Source organism: Syngnathus floridae, unplaced genomic scaffold (genome assembly GCF_059516105.1).
Source record: "Syngnathus floridae isolate MCC-2025c unplaced genomic scaffold, RoL_Sflo_1.0 HiC_scaffold_55, whole genome shotgun sequence".
NCBI classification, from domain to species: domain Eukaryota; kingdom Metazoa; phylum Chordata; class Actinopteri; order Syngnathiformes; family Syngnathidae; genus Syngnathus; species Syngnathus floridae.
The window spans coordinates 224,807-245,171 of record NW_028284084.1 but is presented as its reverse complement, the minus strand read 5'-3'; the positions used below and the strand labels follow the sequence as shown (position 1 = coordinate 245,171).

Sequence of the window (20,365 nt, the reverse complement as noted above, 5' to 3'; positions counted from 1 at the left end):
CCGCCTCCATCCGCCTGACCTGAAAAGACAGTCAGACCTCATCTGCGGGGCTTCCCGACAGGTGTGACGCCAAGCGACTCCGCCCAGCGCCTTTCTTTCCGTCACCTTTTCGGCCAACTGCTGATTGCTCTGACGCAGCAGCTGCTTCTCCTCCACCCACTTGACATTCTAGAAGAGACAAACGCGTGGACAGCTTTGGAATGTTGTGTCATTTTCATCCACAAATTCTTTGGTTGACTGGAAAATGACATTTGCTTTTCTCCGCATTTTCCCAGCCACGTTCGTGGGGGGTTGGTCCAGTAATGCCAGACGGATGAGTGACTGAAGAATGTAGCTATTTTGTCTGAGAAAAAGGTGTGCTCATTGATGAGCTTACCTGTCCTTGTTGCTTCAGCGCTGACTCCAGATCTGCTACTCTGCTTTGATAGTGACCCATTTCTACCATCAGCTTTTCTCTGGTCTGAAAGGAGGAGGAGGGAGGCTCCTCCTCCTCCTTTCAGACCAGAGAACACCCGAGGCTGGGTGAGAACGGGGAGGCTGCGACCCGGCCGGGGGTTGCGGGAAGGGGCGCCACCTTGATCTCCTTCTCGGCGTCGTAGTCCCCTTTCGCTGGTCTGGGCTAGCAGAGCGTAGGCTCGTTGCAGCGCTTGATATTCTTGCGTCAGCTGGCGGTAGCGAAGCTCCGCCTCTTCATGCACACACCAATGCAACACAGCACTAGTACCAGAATCAGTCAGACCGGCGACAAAGCACCCGCGACGCAAAGACGAGTCCGATTCCAGGCTGAAGAGGAATGTTTGGTGCCAATACGCTGGCAGAAATGGCGGGCTACCTCTTCGGGTTCCGTGTCGGGGGTTCTGTCGGTGTGAAAAGACAAGGACGATCCGTCCGAGTCCACCAACACGTCTTCGTCGTAGCCGTAAAATGTTTCGATGACCTGCGGGCGCGGAAGCGAACATCTCTCTGAACAAACTGAAGCGACACCTCACGATGAATCGACGAGAGGAACGATAGCGAGAAAAAGGCCATTTCATCTTGCGCAACACCAAGCAGCCGCAAACAAACAGACTCACCTTGCAGGACCTCACGCTTTGTTCCTCCTCAGAGATTCTCGACGTCGGTATTGTAGCAGCAAATCTCTCTCCTGTCGACACAAATAATCCGCCTTTGAGATTCTTTGGATGCAAAGGGAACGAACGGCTCCGGCGCAGAAACAAACGCGACTCACAATGACATTTCTGACATGAGCTCCTGTCTCCAGAGCCTGAAAAACACGTCACCGGCGATGATTGGAGGGACGCTCGTCTTTTCCAAAAGTGACAACTACAGGGTGTGTCAGGGTTTTCCAGATTATCTTTATCGTATCATTGTGTTGCTTTGACTTTGACTGCGACCTGTAATAAATAATATTATTTATCCCTTATTTATCCCTATCGCTTATCCCTTCCTACACAAAGTCGTAAAACACCCCTTGCTATGTTTTGACTAGAGGTCAAGGGCTTCCTCTATTCAATCCACTCTTACACCCACCCTGTTTCTCTTAATTAAAATGCTCGTGCAGGAGCCGAGAGTCAGACTTCATTCGTACAACGGATGGACTCTCCACCTGCAGGTGTCCAAAAGAACTTACTTGTCTCCCGTGTGGTTCTTGCAAAATAAGTTGGAGCGAGCGCAACTCTAACAGGGTGCATTTTGCCACTAGCTGCCTACGGACAATGACGTCGCGCTCGCGGCTCATGGTTGACGGGCTGAGCAGCCGGGCAAGTCCGTCGTTTTCAGCGCACAGCGAGTGGCAAAGGCGCTGACAAAACGGGAGCTTTGAGCTGCTGAAAACGGCAAAACAAGTCTAAAGCGTGTTCAAACGCGTGCGCACAATGTTCCTGCTTGAAAGGTCGGAATTTAAGGGGCCAATTTTTTGGATGGCGGCCGCCGGCCAAGCTTTGGACGGAAAAGGTTTCCTGGCGACAGCGAGCGAGCGCGGCGCTGCCGTACGTGCACCGAGTCGCCTGCCTGAAGACCTTGGACAAGTCGTCGATGATGTGCCGCTGCTCCACAACTTGAAGGAACTCCATTTCACCGTCCTGCTGGCCGCAACCGCGGTCCAGGTCATTGAGCGAACTAGGCCTTCTCTGTGGAACACAAATGCAGTGGACTCTGTTGGCACGCCGCCGTTGTCCGCGTCGACTTACCAAGCTTGCCATCTCCTCGTTCTCCTGGGTGACAAAGCGCACTTTGTTTTCAAGGCGACACAGCACCAGCGAGAGTTCTTCATTCTTCCTGCTCAGGCGTTTGTTTTTGTACAGGAGTGGCAGAAACTGGCTTTCTGTTTCTCTCAGTCGCTTTAGCTGCAAGCATGAAGTGCGGGATGTGAAAGACGCACAACACGCGGGCCAGAACGTATCCATTCCTTTTGCATCGGTTTGAACGGAATCGTGGCTTTGGCTCCCAATAAAAGACATCTACCAGGCAACCGACTCGCCGCGCCGCTCAACTAATAAGCAAGCGCAATGGGTGCCTCGCTGGATGGCGCGCATCAAACGTAGCGCAAACCTTCAAGCGTGCCGTCAATAAATTACCAGTTCATTGCGCTCTTCAGAAAGCAGGGCGTTTCGATCCTCCAGTTTCCTGATGACTGCGCTGAGCTCAGCGATTTTCAGATGAAACCGTCGCGTGTCCCGATCCTCCTGAGACTGAAAACGCCCCGCAACACACACACACAAGCACTCGTTCAAAGTTCAAAACTGTTTTTGTGCTACCTTCCTCCAGCAACGAACTAAGTCATGCGTACTGCAAGTGTGTGATGAGGTGGCTTACGCAATGAAGAGGATTGCTAGTAGCGGCGTTGACCCCACTTCCAGGGTAGTTTAGGCCCGCCCTTTGGGAATCCCTCAGGGCAGCGATCTGCTGCTCGGCAGCCTGAGTCTGCAGCTGAAGGCGGTGGACGTGGCCGGCCCCAGGGCTTCATCCAAAACACTAACCGCTCTGTCTTTCAGCTTGATCTCATCCGTCTGGATGTACAAACGGGGAGCGCTCAGGCAGGCGGGCAAACTCATTTGCCAGAATTGTGACAAAAACAAAGAGAGCAACCGGCCAATTTTTTTCTTGAATCGACTAGAACACCTTTGCTGTGACAAAAGCGAAGCGAGCAACCGGACATTTTCTTCTTGTGAAATAGAATAGAATAGAATGCCTTAGGTGTCATTGCACTGCAGGTATACAACGAAATTGGGAACATAGCCACGCACCGCGCATCTGATCAGTCCTACCAGTCGGCGGATCTCCCTCTCGCAGTCTCTCTTGGTTCGGCTCAGCTCCTCCCGATGCTGGTGATGAGCCGATCGGAGCTCGGCCGCTCGGGACTGCCAGGCCTGCTGGGCCGCTGCCAGGGCTTCTTCCGCGCTCCTGGTGGAGGCGACACCGCTCGGTCTCCCGACACCGCCGCGTCTCCTCCACCTCCGCCAGCAAAGCGCCCCCCCTCCTCACCTGAGCAGACATTGCGCCACACCGGGCCGTTGAGACCGCAACGGAGCGCCGCGACGCTTACTGGGGACAAGCTACACAATACGGTAGCGGCCGCATCGAAGCCCGACGTGGCGTGCGGATAGTCAGACACGGATAGAGCGGATCACCTTGTCCATGGAGCCGTCCCTCAGGCTGAGGACCAAGGCATTCAGTCGCTGGATCTCTCCATCTTTGATTTTGATCACTCTCATCAGCTCCATTTCATGCTGCCGCAGTAATGTCTCCCTGGTAATGGCTAACTCTTTCTGCTTCTCCTCATGGAGTTTGCTTTTGAGTTCCGTCATGGCGGCGGTGGCACGGTGGTGCTCCGCCCGCAGGTCCTGACTTCTCTCTCTCTCCAGACAGCTGACCTGACATGACTTAGACTTAGACAAACTTTATTGTCATCTTGTCTGCACATGGTGCATACAAAACGAAATTCCGTTGCATACGTCTTACAACAAAGTAGTGATATTGCAGTTGAATAGAAGTAACATATCCTATGAAAATATATATATATACATATATACTATATATATATATATATATTAAAAATAAGTATAAAGTGCAGCAGTGATAATTATGCAATAGTGCAAGTAGGCAAAACAGTATTCAAGAGTGTGCAGAGGAATGCTAAACCATGTATTAAACTTCTATTTAAAGGGTTTATACAAGTTCAGTAAAGTTGGTAGTGCGAGATAGTGCAAGATAGAGGTCCGTAGTGTCATAAAGTACAGTTCTGTGAATGTGTGATGCAGAGTTCAGTTTAGAGCTCAACAGTTCTAGTGTTCAACAGTCTGATGACAGCAGGGAAAAAGCTGTTGCAGAACCTGGTGGACCTGCAGCGGATGCTGCAAACCTCTTCCCAGAGGGCAGCAGGGAGAACAGTCCATGGTGGGGGTGTGATGGGTCATTGATGATGTTACGGGCACGGGACATGCAGCGCTGAGATGAAATGTCCTGAATGGAGGGAAGAGGAGCCCCTATGATCCTCTCTGCTGTCCTCACCACTCTCCTCACGTTCTTCCAATCGGAGGCGGTGCAGCCTCCACACCACACAGAGAGACAGCTTGTCAGAATGCTCTCTATGGTGCTCCTGTAGAACGTCCTCATGATGGGTGGGGGCAGGTGGGCTCTCCTCATCCTCCGCAGGAAGTACAAGCGCTTCTGTGCCCTCTTGACCAGTGCCGTAGTGTTCATAGTCCAGGTGAGGTCTTCTGTGATGTGGACCCCCAGGAATTTGGTGGTGCTGACCACCTCCACAGCTGAGCTGTTGATGATCAGTGGAGCGTGGTGAGGCTGTTTTTTCCTGAAGTCGACGATGATCTCCTTCATCTTCTCCTCATTCAGGATCAGGCTGTTTTCTCTGCACCAGCCCACCAGCTGCTCCACCTCCTCTCTGTAGTCCAGGTCGTTGTTGTCTCTGATGAGCCCCACCACCGTTGTGTCGTCTGCTGACTTCACGATGTGATTGGTGGTGAACCTGAGGACGCAGTCGTGTGTCATCAGGGTGCACAGCAGGGGGCTCAGGACGCAGCCCTGAAGGGAGCCTGTGCTGAGGGTGATGACATCAGAGGTGTTCTGTCCGACCCGGACTGACTGAGGTCTGTTGGTGAGGAAGTCTAGCAGCCAGTTGCGAAGGGGGGTGTTGAAGCCCAGGTGTTCCAATTTTCCTACCAGATGCTGTGGGATGATGGTGTTAAACGCTGAGCTGAAGTCCAGGAACAGCCTCCGCACATGGGTGTTCTTCTCCTCCAGGTGAGCCAGGCTCAGGTGAAGAACGGAGGAGATGGCGTCCTGAGTGGAGCGGTTTTGCCGGTCGGCAAACTGGAACGGGTCAAATAATAGGGGGAGTCTGGAAACGATGTGACCTTTAAGCAGCCTTTCGAAGCACTTCATCATAACCGGAGTCAGTGCAACAGGCCGGTAATCATTAAATGAGGTGATTTGAGGTTTCTTCGGCACCGGAATGATGGAGGCAGTCTTAAAGCACGCCGGCACTGTGGCTTGGCCCAGCGAGGTGTTAAAAATGTCTGTGATGACCCCAGCCAGATGACTTGCACATTCCCTGAACACACGCCCAGGAATGTTGTCGGGGCCAGGGGCCTTACAGGGGTTGACTCTCCTCAGGGTCTTCAACACATCGGCGGAGTCAAGGCAGAGTACCTCCTCTTCCTGATGGGGGACAGTTTTAACTGCTGGAGTGCCGTTTAGTGCCTCGAACCTCCCAAAGAAGTTATTTAGACCATTTAGAAAGTCAGCATCAACTACACCCACCGGGGGGGGGGAGGGTGAGTTGTAGTCTGTAATCGCCCGTATGCCTTGCCACATACTCCTGATGTTTTTGACGTCGTGGAAACGATCCTGAAATTTTCGACTGCGGTCTCGCTTCGCTATCCTGATGGCACGGTTCAAGTTGGCTCTCGCTGTCCTCAGTGTCTCCTTGTCGCCAGACTTGAAGGCAGAGTTCCGCGCTCGTAGCGTTTGACGTACCTCCTCAGTCATCCAGGGTCGTTGGTTGCCCCGGGTGATGATATTCTTAGTGGTGCTGACGTCCTCGGTGCATTTGTTGATGTAGGCTGACACAGTCATGGCACACGCATGTCTAATCTACATCGGGAAAACTGGGAGGGAGGGAGGCAGGCAGGGAGGCAGGCAGGGAGGCAGGCAGGGAGGCAGGCAGTGTCTGTCTGTTGAGGTTTTCACCTTGTTCTTCTCCTGCTGAAGTTCTAACTGGACGTCCATCAGTTTGGTTCTCAGCTCGTCATTGGCGGCCTGAAGGGCGTCCGTTCGCTCCGCCTTGGCCCGCCCTGCCGGAGCTCGTTTGGACATCTCTTACTCGAGTCTCGCCCGGTCGTCAGTCAGAGATCACAACATTTGTACCTGGAGAGCACAAACGCAGCGCTGTTTTCCACTGGCTTCGAACTCAACTTCAATCGGTACCGTAACTTACAACATCATAAACATAGAACTAGCTTGACTTATTCATTGAATAAATGCATTTGGTTCTTCAAAACTGCATCACGCAACATAGCGTGACCGAGACGGCCGTTATCCACCTGCGTGAAGTTATTTGGTGAAATGAATGAGATGTTTAAGACACCATCGTTCTGTCTCTATGTAGATGAAGGTAAATAATCGATTGCTGAAGGTCCAAAGGTGTTGTGATAAACAAATAAACATATTAGTGATTAGTGACATATTTGTGATAAACATATTAGGCAGGATAATCACATATGTTAACGTGACTGCCCACACTGTATTTATTTATGGTTATTTGTTAAATCGAGTACTGTTAGACATGAAATAGGAAGTGTTTAACATAAATGGAAGATGAAAGGGGTACTCACCATTGTAGCTCCTGCTGGTCAATGATACGAGCCTCTTCTTGCAGTGGAAAACATACAGCCAACAAACACCGTGGAACCTAAAGGAATGAAATTAAACATTAACATTTAGCCTCAACCAACATTCACAGATACAACGCAACGCAAACTACACAAACGTAAATCTTTTTAAACACAATGAGTTGTACTTACCGTGTACGCTCTAGACGGTCCACTTGCAAGCGGAAAATAAAGATATTTCTGTTGATAATCGTCGTGTTTGTATCCGGTGTCTCGTTCAAGGCCATTGCGCCCACAGATTTGAATTTTGGCGAGAGTTCAGCCTATTGACGTCATTTCCGCGGTGTAATACCCGCATATCTGAAACGGCAAAGTTAAGAGTAGAGTTAAATAAAGTTTTTAGTCAACGCAATAATTTACAACCGTTGACCAGTCGAAATAATCGTCGAAATTTGGCGTCTGTGGCTGGAAGCAGACGCCGAGTTCGACATTCCTCCCAAACGCCACACTCCCTTGCTTTTCAGGGCTAAAAAAAAACAGTTGTAATTACCTTGTACGCTCTAGACGGTCAAGTTGCAAGCTGAAAACAAAAATATTTGCCTTGTTAGTCATCGTGTTACTAACAGCTGTGTCTTGTTTGCCAGAACTGCCGCTTTCCTACTTCCTGTTGCAAGCCACGCCCACGGATTATAATTTTGCCGTGAGTTCCGCCTATTGACGTCATGTCCGCGTCACATGACTGCGACGTAATATTATCTAAAACTGTTTGTGCGGTATTGTGTTGTTCTGTGCGGTATTGTGTTATTCTGTGCGGCGTCGTGTTGTTCTGTGCGGCGTCGTGTTGTTCAGTGCGACGTCGTGTTGTTCAGTGCGGCATGGTGTTGTTCAGTGCGGCATGGTGTTGTTCAGTGCGGCATAATGTTGTCCAGTGCGCCATAATGTTGTTCAGTGCGGCATGGTGTTGTTTAGTGCGGGATGGTGTTGTTCAGTGCAGGATGGTGTTGTTCAGTGCGGCATGGTGTTGTTCAATGCGGCATGGTGTTGTTCAGTGCGGGATGGTGTTGTTCAGTGCGGCATGGTGTTGTTCAGTGCGGCATAATGTTGTTCAGTGCGGCATGGTGTTGTTCAGTGCGGCATGGTGTTGTTCAGTGCGGCATGGTGTTGTTCAGTGCGGCATGGTGTTGTTCAGTGCGGAATGGTGTTGTTCAGTGCGGCATGGTGTTGTTCAGTGCGGGATGGTGTTGTTCAATGCGGGATCGTGTTGTTCAGTGCGGGGTGGTGTTGTTCAGTGCAGGATGGTGTTGTTCAGTGCAGGATGGTGTTGTTCAGTGCGGCATGGTGTTGTTCAATGCAGGATCGTGTTGTTCAGTGCAGCATAATGTTGTTCAGTGCAGCATGGTGTTGTTCAGTGCGGCATGGTGTTGTTCAATGCGGCATGGTGTTGTTCAGTGCGGGATGGTGTTGTTCAGTGCGGCATGGTGTTTTTCAGTGCGGCATAATGTTGTTCAGTGCGGCATGGTGTTGTTCAGTGCGGCATGGTGTTGTTCAGTGCAGGATGGTGTTGTTCAGTGCGGCATGGTGTTGTTCAATGCAGGATCGTGTTGTTCAGTGCAGCATAATGTTGTTCAGTGCAGCATGGTGTTGTTCAGTGCGGCATGGTGTTGTTCAATGCGGCATGGTGTTGTTCACTGCGGGATGGTGTTGTTCAATGCGGGATCGTGTTGTTCAGTGCGGCATAATGTTGTTCAGTGCAGCATGGTGTTGTTCAGTGCGGCATGGTGTTGTTCAGTGCGACATAATGTTGTTTAGTGCGGCATAATGTTGTTCAGTGCGGCATAATGTTGTTCAGTGCGGCATGGTGTTGTTCAGTGCGGCATGGTGTTGTTCAGTGCGGCATGGTGTTGTTCAGTGCAGGATGGTGTTGTTCAGTGCGGCATGGTGTTGTTTAATGCGGCATGGTGTTGTTCAGTGCGGGATGGTGTTGTTCAGTGCAGGATGGTGTCGTTCAGTGCGGCATGGTGTTGTTCAGTGCGGAATGGTGTTGTTCAGTGCGGCATGGTGTTGTTCAGTGCGGCATGGTGTTGTTCAGTGCAGGATGGTGTTGTTCAATGCGGGATCGTGTTGTTCAGTGCGGCATGGTGTTGTTCAGTGCGGCATGGTGTTGTTCAGTGCGGCATAATGTTGTTCAGTGCGGCATGGTGTTGTTCAGTGCGGCATGGTGTTGTTCAGTGCGGCATGGTGTTGTTCAGTGCGGCATAATGTTGTCCAGTGCGCCATAATGTTGTTCAGTGCGGCATGGTGTTGTTTAGTGCGGGATGGTGTTGTTCAGTGCAGGATGGTGTTGTTCAGTGCGGCATGGTGTTGTTCAGTGCGGCATGGTGTTGTTCAATGCGGCATGGTGTTGTTCAGTGCGGGATGGTGTTGTTCAGTGCGGCATGGTGTTGTTCAGTGCGGCATAATGTTGTTCAGTGCGGCATGGTGTTGTTCAGTGCGGCATGGTGTTGTTCAGTGCGGCATGGTGTTGTTCAGTGCGGCATGGTGTTGTTCAGTGCGGAATGGTGTTGTTCAGTGCGGCATGGTGTTGTTCAGTGCGGGATGGTGTTCAATGCGGGATCGTGTTGTTCAGTGCGGGGTGGTGTTGTTCAGTGCAGGATGGTGTTGTTCAGTGCAGGATGGTGTTGTTCAGTGCGGCATGGTGTTGTTCAGTGCGGCATAATGTTGTTCAGTGCGGCATGGTGTTGTTCAGTGCGGCATGGTGTTGTTCAGTGCGACATAATGTTGTTCAGTGCGGCATAATGTTGTTCAGTGCGGCATGGTGTTGTTCAGTGCGGCATGGTGTTGTTCAGTGCGGCATGGTGTTGTTCAGTGCAGGATGGTGTTGTTCAGTGCAGGATGGTGTTGTTCAGTGCGGGATGGTGTTGTTCAGTGCGGGATGGTGTTGTTCAGTGCGGGATGGTGTTGTTCAGTGCGGCATGGTGTTGTTCAGTGCGGCATGGTGTTGTTCAGTGCGGCATGGTGTTGTTCAGTGCGGCATGGTGTTGTTCAGTGCAGGATGGTGTTGTTCAATGCGGGATGGTGTTGTTCAGTGCGGGATGGTGTTGTTCAGTGCAGGATGGTGTTGTTCAGTGCGGCATGGTGTTGTTCAATGCGGCATGGTGTTGTTCAGTGCAGGATGGTGTTGTTCAGTGCGGCATGGTGTTGTTCAATGCGGCATGGTGTTGTTCAATGCGGCATGGTGTTGTTCAGTGCGGCATGGTGTTGTTCAGTGCGGCATGGTGTTGTTCAGTGCAGCGTAATGTTGTTCAGTGCGGCATGGTGTTGTTCAGTGCGGAATGGTGTTGTTCAGTGCGGCATGGTGTTGTTCAGTGCAGGATGGTGTTGTTCAGTGCGGCATGGTGTTGCTCAGTGCGGCATGGTGTTGTTCAGTGCGGGATGGTGTTGTTCATTGCGGCATGGTGTTGTTCAGTGCGGCATGGTGTTGTTCAGTGCGGCATGGTGTTGTTCAGTGCGGCATAATGTTGTTCAGTGCGCCATAATGTTGTTCAGTGCGGCATGGTGTTGTTCAGTGCGGGATGGTGTTGTTCAGTGCAGGATGGTGTTGTTCAGTGCGGCATGGTGTTGTTCAGTGCGGCATGGTGTTGTTCAGTGCGGCATAATGTTGTTCAGTGCGGCATAATGTTGTTCAGTGCGGGATGGTGTTGTTCATTGCGGCATGGTGTTGTTCAGTGCGGCATGGTGTTGTTCAGTGCGGCATGGTGTTGTTCAGTGCGGGATGGTGTTGTTCAGTGCAGGATGGTGTTGTTCAGTGCGGCATGGTGTTGTTCAGTGCGGCATGGTGTTGTTCATTTCGGCATAATGTTGTTCAGTGCGGCATAATGTTGTTTAGTGCGGCATGGTGTTGTTCAGTGCGGGATGGTGTTGTTCAGTGCGTTATAATGTTGTTCAGTGCGGCATGGTGTTGTTCAGTGCGGCATGGTGTTGTTCAGTGCGGCATGGTGTTGTTCAGTGCGGCATAATGTTGTTCAGTGCGGCATAATGTTGTTCAGTGCGGCATGGTGTTGTTCAGTGCGGGATGGTGTTGTTCAGTGCGGGATGGTGTTGTTCAGTGCGGCATGGTGTTCAATGCGGAATGGTGTTGTTCAGTGCAGGATGGTGTTGTTCAGTGTGGCATGGTGTTGTTCAGTGCGGCATAATGTTGTTCAGTGCGGCATGGTGTTGTTCAGTGCGGCATGGTGTTGTTCAGTGCGGCATGGTGTTGTTCAGTGCGGCATAATGTTGTTCAGTGCGGCATGGTGTTGTTCAGTGCGGCATGGTGTTGTTCAGTGCGGCATAATGTTCAGTGCGGCATAATGTTGTTCAGTGCGGCATGGTGTTGTTCAGTGCGGCATGGTGTTGTTCAGTGCGGCATGGTGTTGTTCAGTGCGGCATAATGTTCAGTGCGGCATAATGTTGTTCAGTGCGGCATGGTGTTGTTCAGTGCGGGATGGTGTTGTTCAGTGCAGGATGGTGTTGTTCAGTGCGGCATGGTGTTCAGTGCGGGATGGTGTCTTTCAGTGCGGCATGGTGTCGTTCAGTGCGGCATGGTGTCTTTCAGTGCGGCATGGTGTCGTTCAGTGAGGCATGGTGTTGTTCAGTGCGGCATGGTGTTGTTTAGTGCGGCATGGTGTTGTTCAGTGCGGGATGGTGTTGTTCAGTGTGGCATGGTGTTCAGTGCGGCATGGTGTTGTTCAGTGCGGTATCGTGTTGTTCAGTGCGGTATCGTGTTTCTCAGTGCGGTATCGTGTTGTTCAGTGCAGTATCGTTGTGTTGTTCGTATTGTGTTTAACACTTAGCCTCTAACACTTAGCCTCTAACACTTAGCCTCTAGCATCTAGAAGGTAAATAAATAGGAAGGAAGGACTCACCGGTGACGTCTTCGCCCACGTCCAAGCGTTGTACTTTGTATTTTCATCCTTCTGACAGTGGAAAACATAGCCAACAAACACCGTGGAACCTAAACGAATGAAAGAAAACTATCATTTGGCCACAACCAACATTCACAGATACAACACAATGTGACGTGCGGGGTTGAGGTTAAAGGTTGAGTGAAGGGCCCTCGTTTTAAACTACTTTTTTGAAAAGGATTGGGAACAAGTAAGACGTATTTAATTTATTTAATGGGAAGTAGTAAGAGCTATTGAATTTAATCTATGTATTATATTCTATTGTATTGTATTCTGTTGTATTCTTTTGGATTGTATTCACACTAACCCCACTAAAACTTCAGCCCACAAAAACTCGCCTCTGGCGCCTAGCCTCTGGCACTTAGCCTCTAACACTTAGCCTTTAACACTTAGCCTTTAACACTTAGCCTTTAACACTTAGCCTAGAAGGTGAATAAATAGGGTTAAAGGTTGAGTGAAGGGACCTCGTTTTAAACTACTTTTTTGTAAAGGAGTGGGAACAAGTAAGACGTATTTAATTTATTTAATGGGAAGTAGTAAGACTTATTAAATTTATTTAATCTACTTTTCTTCCCAGGCAAAATTTGATGTGCTGCAATTCCAAATTTCCAAAGTGAATGAAGGAATGAAGTCCTTTAAATTATGATTTTGTATAAATACTAGGCATTAACACAAAATCGACGGCACAAAATGGGCAGACTTTACTTGTTTGAAAAGGACTGGTTACAAGACAGACTTTTTAAATTTATTTAATGGGAAGAAGACTTATTTAGTTTAATTGATCTATTTTTGTTCCCTGGCAAAATTCGATTTGCTGCAATTCCAAATTTCCAAAGTGAATGAAGGAAAGAAGTCGTTTAAATTATGATTTTGTTTAAATACTAGGCATAGACACAAAATCTACGGCACAAAATGGGCAGACTTTACTTGTTTGAAGAGGACTGGTTACAAGACAGACTTTTCTGATTTATTTAATGGGAAGAAGACTTATTTAGTTTATTTAATCTATTTTTGTTCCCTGGCAAAATTGGATTTGCTGAAATTGTATTTTGCCAAATCTTGCCTTGAGACCTGATAGGAAGTATTAAACGCTTAGTTAAATCAATACAAGTTGGTAATAAGAGCGAGTAATGTTGGTTGAACCGATGAATGAAGGTTGAAAGCAATTTAAATTATGACTTTGTATAAATACTAGATATTAACAGAACATCTACTGCGCGAAATGGGCAGAGTTTACTTGTTTGAGAAGGAGTGGCTTATTAAAAACTAAGATTTATTTAATCTGTTTGTTCCCAGGCAAAATTGGATGTGATGCAATTCCAAATTTCACCACATGATGGTGCCCAATTTTGACTTCATAGGACATATTAAACACTTAGCTTGTTATTATGTTCAAGGTAATCAGATTTGTTTATTATTCTAATGGCCTCTTCAAAACTATTCTGGATTACTACTTTGGATCTATTCTACATTACTTGGCAACAACATACTCTGTAACAGATTAGGCAGTATAATCATATCTGTTAACTTGAGAGTGCCCACACTCAATCTACTTATCGTGATGTTAAATCAATTACTGTTAGACATTATTTGTCTGATAATCTACCAAATCTTTGAATTGAAGAATTTGTGATTTAATTAATAGTTTGTTGTTATGTTAAGGGTAATCAGACTTGTATATAATTCTAATGGCCTTCTTTTGAAAACTATTCTGAATTACAACTTTGGATCTTATATTACTTTGCAACAATCTACTCCGTGACAGATTAGGCAGTATAATCACATATGTTAACTTCAGTGCCCACACTGTATTTATTTATGGTTATTTGTTAAATCAAGTACTGTTAGACATGAAATAGGAAGTGTTTAACATAAATGTTATGGCTACTCACCATTGTAGCTCGCTCCTGGTCAATGATACGAGCCTCTTCTTGCAGTGGAAAACTTGCAGCCAACAAACACCGTGGAACCTAAAGGAATGAAATTAAACATTAACATTTCGCCTCGACCAATTTTCACACGTACAACGCAACGCGGCTACACTTCTGCTATTACAAACGTAAATCTCCTTAAACACAATGAGTGTTACTTACCGTGTACGCTCTAGACGGTCCAGTTGCAAGCAGAAAATAAAGATATTTCTGTTGATAATCGTCGCTGCTCAGTGGCTCACGGCCATCGCGCCAACAGATTTGAATTTTGGCGGAGGTTCGGGCAATTACGTCATATCCACGGCACATGACTGCGACGTAATACCCGCTTATCTGAAACGGCAGTTAAAAGTAGAGTTACATCAAGTTTTCTTGGAACCTAAACGAATGAAAGAAAACTATCATTTGGCCACAACCAACATTCACAGATACAACACAACGTGCGGGGTTGGGGTTAAAGATTGAGTGAAGGGCCCTCGTTTTAAACTACTGTTTTGAAAAGGAGTGGGAACAAGTAAGACGTATTTAATTTATTTAATGGGAAGTAGTAAGACTTATTAAATTTATTTAATCTACTTTTCTTCCCAGGCAAAATTTGATGTGCTGCAGTTCCAAATTTCCAAAGTGAATGAAGGAATGAAGTCCTTTAAATTATGATTTTGTATAAATACTAGGCATTAACACAAAATCGACGGCACAAAATGGGCAGACTTTACTTGTTTGAAAAGGACTGGTTACAAGACAGACTTTTTTAATTTATTTAATGGGAAGAAGACTTATTTAGTTTAATTGATCTATTTTTGTTCCCTGCCAAAATTCGATTTGCTGCAATTCCAAATTTCCAAAGTGAATGAAGGAAAGAAGTCGTTTAAATTATGATTTTGTTTAAATACTAGGCATAGACACAAAATCTACGGCACAAAATGGGCAGACTTTACTTGTTTGAAGAGGACTGGTTACAAGACAGACTTTTCTGATTTATTTAATGGGAAGAGGACTTATTTAGTTTATTTAATCTATTTTTGTTCCCTGGCAAAATTGGATTTGCTGAAATTGTATTTTGCCAAATCTCGATTTGAGACCTGATAGGAAGTATTAAACGCTTAGTTAAATCAATACAAGTTGGTAATAAGAGCGAGTAATGTTGGTTGAACCGATGAATGAAGGTTGAAAGCAATTTAAATTATGACTTTGTATAAATACTAGATATTAACAGAACATCTACTGCGCAAAATGGGCAGAGTTTACTTGTTTGAGAAGGAGTGGCTTATTCAAAACTAAGATTTATGTAATCTGTTTGTTCCCATGCAAAATTGGATGTGATGCAATTCCAAATTTCACCACATGATGGTGCCCAATTTTGACTTCATAGGACATATTAAACACTTAGCTTGTTATTATGTTCAAGGTAATCAGATTTGTTTATCATTCTAATGGCCTCTTCAAAACTATTCTGGATTACTACTTTGGATCTATTCTACATTACTTGGCAACAACATACTCTGTAACAGATTAGGCAGTATAATCACATATGTTAACTTGAGAGTGCCCACACTCAATCTACTTATCGTGATGTGTTAAATCAATTACTGTTAGACATTATTTGTCTGATAATCTACCAAATCTTTGAATTGAAGAATTTGTGATTTAATTAATAGCTTGTTCAGGGTAATCAGACTTGTATATAATTCTAATGGCCTTCTTTTGAAAACTATTCTGAATTACAACTTTGGATCTTATATTACTTTGCAACAATCTACTCCGTGACAGATTAGGCAGTATAATCACATATGTTAACTTCAGTGCCCACACTGTATTTATTTATGGTTATTTGTTAAATCAAGTACTGTTAGACATGAAATAGGAAGTGTTTAACATAAATGTTATGGCTACTCACCATTGTAGCTCGCTCCTGGTCAATGATACAAGCCTCTTCTTGCAGTGGAAAACTTGCAGCCAACAAACACCGTGGAACCTAAAGGAATGAAATTAAACATTAACATTTCGCCTCGACCAATTTTCACACGTACAACGCAACGCGGCTACACTTCTGCTATTACAAACGTAAATCTCCTTAAACACAATGAGTGTTACTTACCGTGTACGCTCTAGACGGTCCAGTTGCAAGCAGAAAATAAAGATATTTCTGTTGATAATCGTCGCTGCTCAGTGGCTCACGGCCATCGCGCCAACAGATTTGAATTTTGGCGGAGGTTCGGGCAATTACGTCATATCCGCGGCATTTGACTGCGACGTAATACCCGCTTATCTGAAACGGCAGTTAAAAGTAGAGTTACATCAAGTTTTCTTGGAACCTAAACGAATGAAAGAAAACTATCATTTGGCCACAACCAACATTCACAGATACAACACAACGTGCGGGGTTGAGGTTAAAGATTGAGTGAAGGGCCCTCGTTTTAAACTACTGTTTTGAAAAGGAGTGGGAACAAGTAAGACGTATTTAATTTATTTAATGGGAAGTAGTAAGACTTATTAAATTTATTTAATCTACTTTTCTTCCCAGGCAAAATTTGATGTGCTGCAATTCCAAATTTCCAAAGTGAATGAAGGAATGAAGTCCTTTAAATTATGATTTTGTATAAATACTAGGCATTAACACAAAATCGACGGCACAAAATGGGCAGACTTTACTTGTTTGAAAAGGACTGGTTACAAGACAGACTTTTTTAATTTATTTAATGGGAAGAAGACTTATTTAGTTTAATTGATCTATTTTTGTTCCCTGCCAAAATTCGATTTGCTGCAATTCCAAATTTCCAAAGTGAATGAAGGAAAGAAGTCGTTTAAATTATGATTTTGTTTAAATACTAGGCATAGACACAAAATCTACGGCACAAAATGGGCAGACTTTACTTGTTTGAAGAGGACTGGTTACAAGACAGACTTTTCTGATTTATTTAATGGGAAGAGGACTTATTTAGTTTATTTAATCTATTTTTGTTCCCTGGCAAAATTGGATTTGCTGAAATTGTATTTTGCCAAATCTCGATTTGAGACCTGATAGGAAGTATTAAACGCTTAGTTAAATCAATACAAGTTGGTAATAAGAGCGAGTAATGTTGGTTGAACCGATGAATGAAGGTTGAAAGCAATTTAAATTATGACTTTGTATAAATACTAGATATTAACAGAACATCTACTGCGCAAAATGGGCAGAGTTTACTTGTTTGAGAAGGAGTGGCTTATTCAAAACTAAGATTTATGTAATCTGTTTGTTCCCAGGCAAAATTGGATGTGATGCAATTCCAAATTTCACCACATGATGGTGCCCAATTTTGACTTCATAGGACATATTAAACACTTAGCTTGTTATTATGTTCAAGGTAATCAGATTTGTTTATCATTCTAATGGCCTCTTCAAAACTATTCTGGATTACTACTTTGGATCTATTCTACATTACTTGGCAACAACATACTCTGTAACAGATTAGGCAGTATAATCACATATGTTAACTTGAGAGTGCCCACACTCAATCTACTTATCGTGATGTGTTAAATCAATTACTGTTAGACATTATTTGTCTGATAATCTACCAAATCTTTGAATTGAAGAATTTGTGATTTAATTAATAGCTTGTTCAGGGTAATCAGACTTGTATATAATTCTAATGGCCTTCTTTTGAAAACTATTCTGAATTACAACTTTGGATCTTATATTACTTTGCAACAATCTACTCGGTGACAGATTAGGCAGTATAATCACATATGTTAACTTCAGTGCCCACACTGTATTTATTTATGGTTATTTGTTAAATCAAGTACTGTTAGACATGAAATAGGAAGTGTTTAACATAAATGTTATGGCTACTCACCATTGTAGCTCGCTCCTGGTCAATGATATGAGCCTCTTCTTGCAGTGGAAAACTTGCAGCCAACAAACACCGTGGAACCTAAAGGAATGAAATTAAACATTAACATTTCGCCCGGACCAACATTCACACGTACAACGCAACGCGGCTACACTTCTGCTATTACAAACGTAAATCTCCTTAAACACAACGAGTGTTACTTACCGTGTACGCTCTAGGCAAAATTGGATGTGATGCAATTCCAAATCTATCTGAAACGGCAGTTAAAAGTAGAGTTACATCAAGTTTTCTTTTTTAATCAACACAATCATTTACAACCGTTGACCAGAAAGAATCGTCGAAATTCGACGTCCCCCACAAACGCCACGCTCACTCGCTTTTCAGGGCAACAAAAGTACTTCTTTTTAAAAACGATGAGTTGTACTTACCGTGTACGCTCTGGACGGTCCAGTTGCAAGCAGAAAATAAAAATATTTCTCTTGTTAGTCGTATGTTACCATCCGCTGTGTCTTTGTCAACATCGCCGCCATTTTCCTACTTCCTGCTGCGAGCCACGCCCACGGATTTAAATTTGGGCGGAAGCTCTTTCCATTGGCGTCGTTTTCGCGTATAGCAAATCCGATTGGTTGGGAAGGGGGCACGGTTATGCAGCCGAGGAGTCCTGTGATCGGTGGGATGTAAAGTAGGCGTCGACGTCACGTCCGCGTCACGTGACCACGACGTGGCAGACGTCAAATAGCAACCGCTGTTTTGTTTAGTAGACTTACAGTTGTTATGCATTGACATAATGGCGCACACACCAAATAGATTTAAATAAATTAAATAATTCTTCTGCCCACTCTCTTTTAAACAAGTTAACTCTCCCCGCGGATTTGAATTCCGGCGAAAGTTACGCCCATCGACGTCACGTATGTCACGTGACCACGACGTGGCAGATGTCATATAGCAACCGCTGTTTTGTTTAGTAGATTTACAGTTGTTATGCATTGGCATAATGGTGTGCACTCAAAATAGATTTAAATAAATTAAATATTTCTTCTGCCTACTCCCTTTTAAACAAGTTAACTCTGCCCACGTCCATTGACGTCTTGTCTGCGTCACGTGACCACGACGTAGCGACGTCATATAGTAACCGCTGTTTTGACCAGTAGACTTAGTTATTATGCGTTGACATAATGGCGCACTGGTTAGCATGGCCACCTCTTAAGCATGATGATGCGGGTTCGACGCCTGATCAATGTTAGCATGGAGTGAGCTGAAGTGCATGGCACTGAAGATTTGAATCTTTGAAATGCGCTGAGGTCTGACATATCAGGCAGAATGGTTTGCCATCACGTTCAACAAAAAATAGAAACTTTCCCACTCTGATTAAAACGTCCTGTGTTCATCTACGTATTTTCGTTTTGCTGTGCATCTTTTCCCTGCCATTTCGAGAGCCCAATTGACACTCATAGTTTAAAGAAATGTGTTTGCCCATCCTACTTTGTGGAATTTCACCACATGCGCTTTTGACCAAAATACCAAATTGAACTCAAGTGAAGCCAACACGCACAACCCCCCCCCCCCACACACACACACACACACAAATGTTGATATGAACATAAAAGAGCCGCATGCGGTTCGGGAGTTGCGGCTTGGCCAAACCTGTACTATACAACTTTATTTGTATAAAATTTTCACAACAGCTGTCACACAAACAAAGCGGGAAAAACCGAAGACGTGCGTGTTCCGCCCACGCTGGATTTATTTGCACCTTTGAAAAGACACCGTATTGCCGCAGATGTGGCAAAGAGTACTTTTGGGCATCTGAGACGGAAGGATGTCCAAAGCATCACGTCACCTGCTCTGGTAGGCATGGTGGTGGGACGTTGAGGTCAACCGCTTTGGGGTTGGCTGACTCTTTGATCGCAGGATGCCACACACTTGAAGACAGAAGCAGAAAAGCAGAGCTAAATGCAAAATGTACTCACCGGTGACTCCAATTTTTTTCCCCCCTGAAGAAACAGCTGGACGGGTGGCCCCGGCTGGCCAGTGGGACTCTTGTTATTCTGACCCTTTTTAGTGCGCGTTTGGGGCAACAACCGTTTTTTGTGGCGCTCTCTTCTGGTTCAAAAGTGCCCTGCATGTGAATTTGCTTTTCCTGCCTTCTGATTGGATGAGCGCCGGTGTGACGCGGTGCCTCTGTCACCGTGGCGGGGGGTATACGTTGGCATCGGAGCGTCTGCCAACGTCTGAGACCGGCTGGCAGTGTATCGGAGGTGTCGAGTGCGGTGCCGCTGGAGCTCACTCACCAGCTGGTGTTAGGGCCACAGAATGAAGGCCAAGGAGAAGAATAGAAAGAGAAACAGAAACTTCTCCTCCAATTGTTTGATTTGTCTCTTCTGAGCTTCGATGAATTCTTTCAGCTCTTTGTTCCTCTAGGACGGACAAATGGAAAGTGGCATTCAAAAGCCAGTAAGCGTGCAAGTAAGTGCCGGGCTGGCTTTGGGCCCTTACCTGTTGCGCGCTGTGCAGCAGATCCATTCTCTCTTGGAGGATGCAAGCGTCGCGCTCCCTCAACTCGCACATCAGGGCTCGCTTCCATTGGTCCACGGCGCTCCTAAGCTCTTCTCTCTGATCCGCCGTCAGCACGTCATTCACGCCAGCGTGGCTGGCTTTTTCGCCGTCCGTGGCGGGGCAGTCCCGCTGCGGTAGCGCCTCGTACAACATGGCCTCCAGCTCCAGGATCCTCTGGGCCGCAATCCTCGTCCATCAGTGGTCCGGCGGGAGATTTGAGGGCGGCTTACCTTATGAGCCTGGTCCATGGAACACTT

At 46.0% G+C, this 20,365-nt stretch overlaps 1 long non-coding RNA gene across 1 annotated transcript; it reads right to left on the bottom strand.

Annotated features, from left to right (window-relative positions):
• Positions 1-19,171: 19,171 nt before the first annotated feature.
• LOC148378275 (uncharacterized) lies at positions 19,172-19,968 on the bottom strand. Its single transcript, XR_015856035.1, has 2 exons — positions 19,844-19,968; positions 19,172-19,474 (listed from the first exon to the last, which is right to left on the bottom strand). It is a non-coding gene; the product is annotated as an uncharacterized LOC148378275 (long non-coding RNA).
• Between the last annotated feature and the right edge of the window lie 397 nt (positions 19,969-20,365).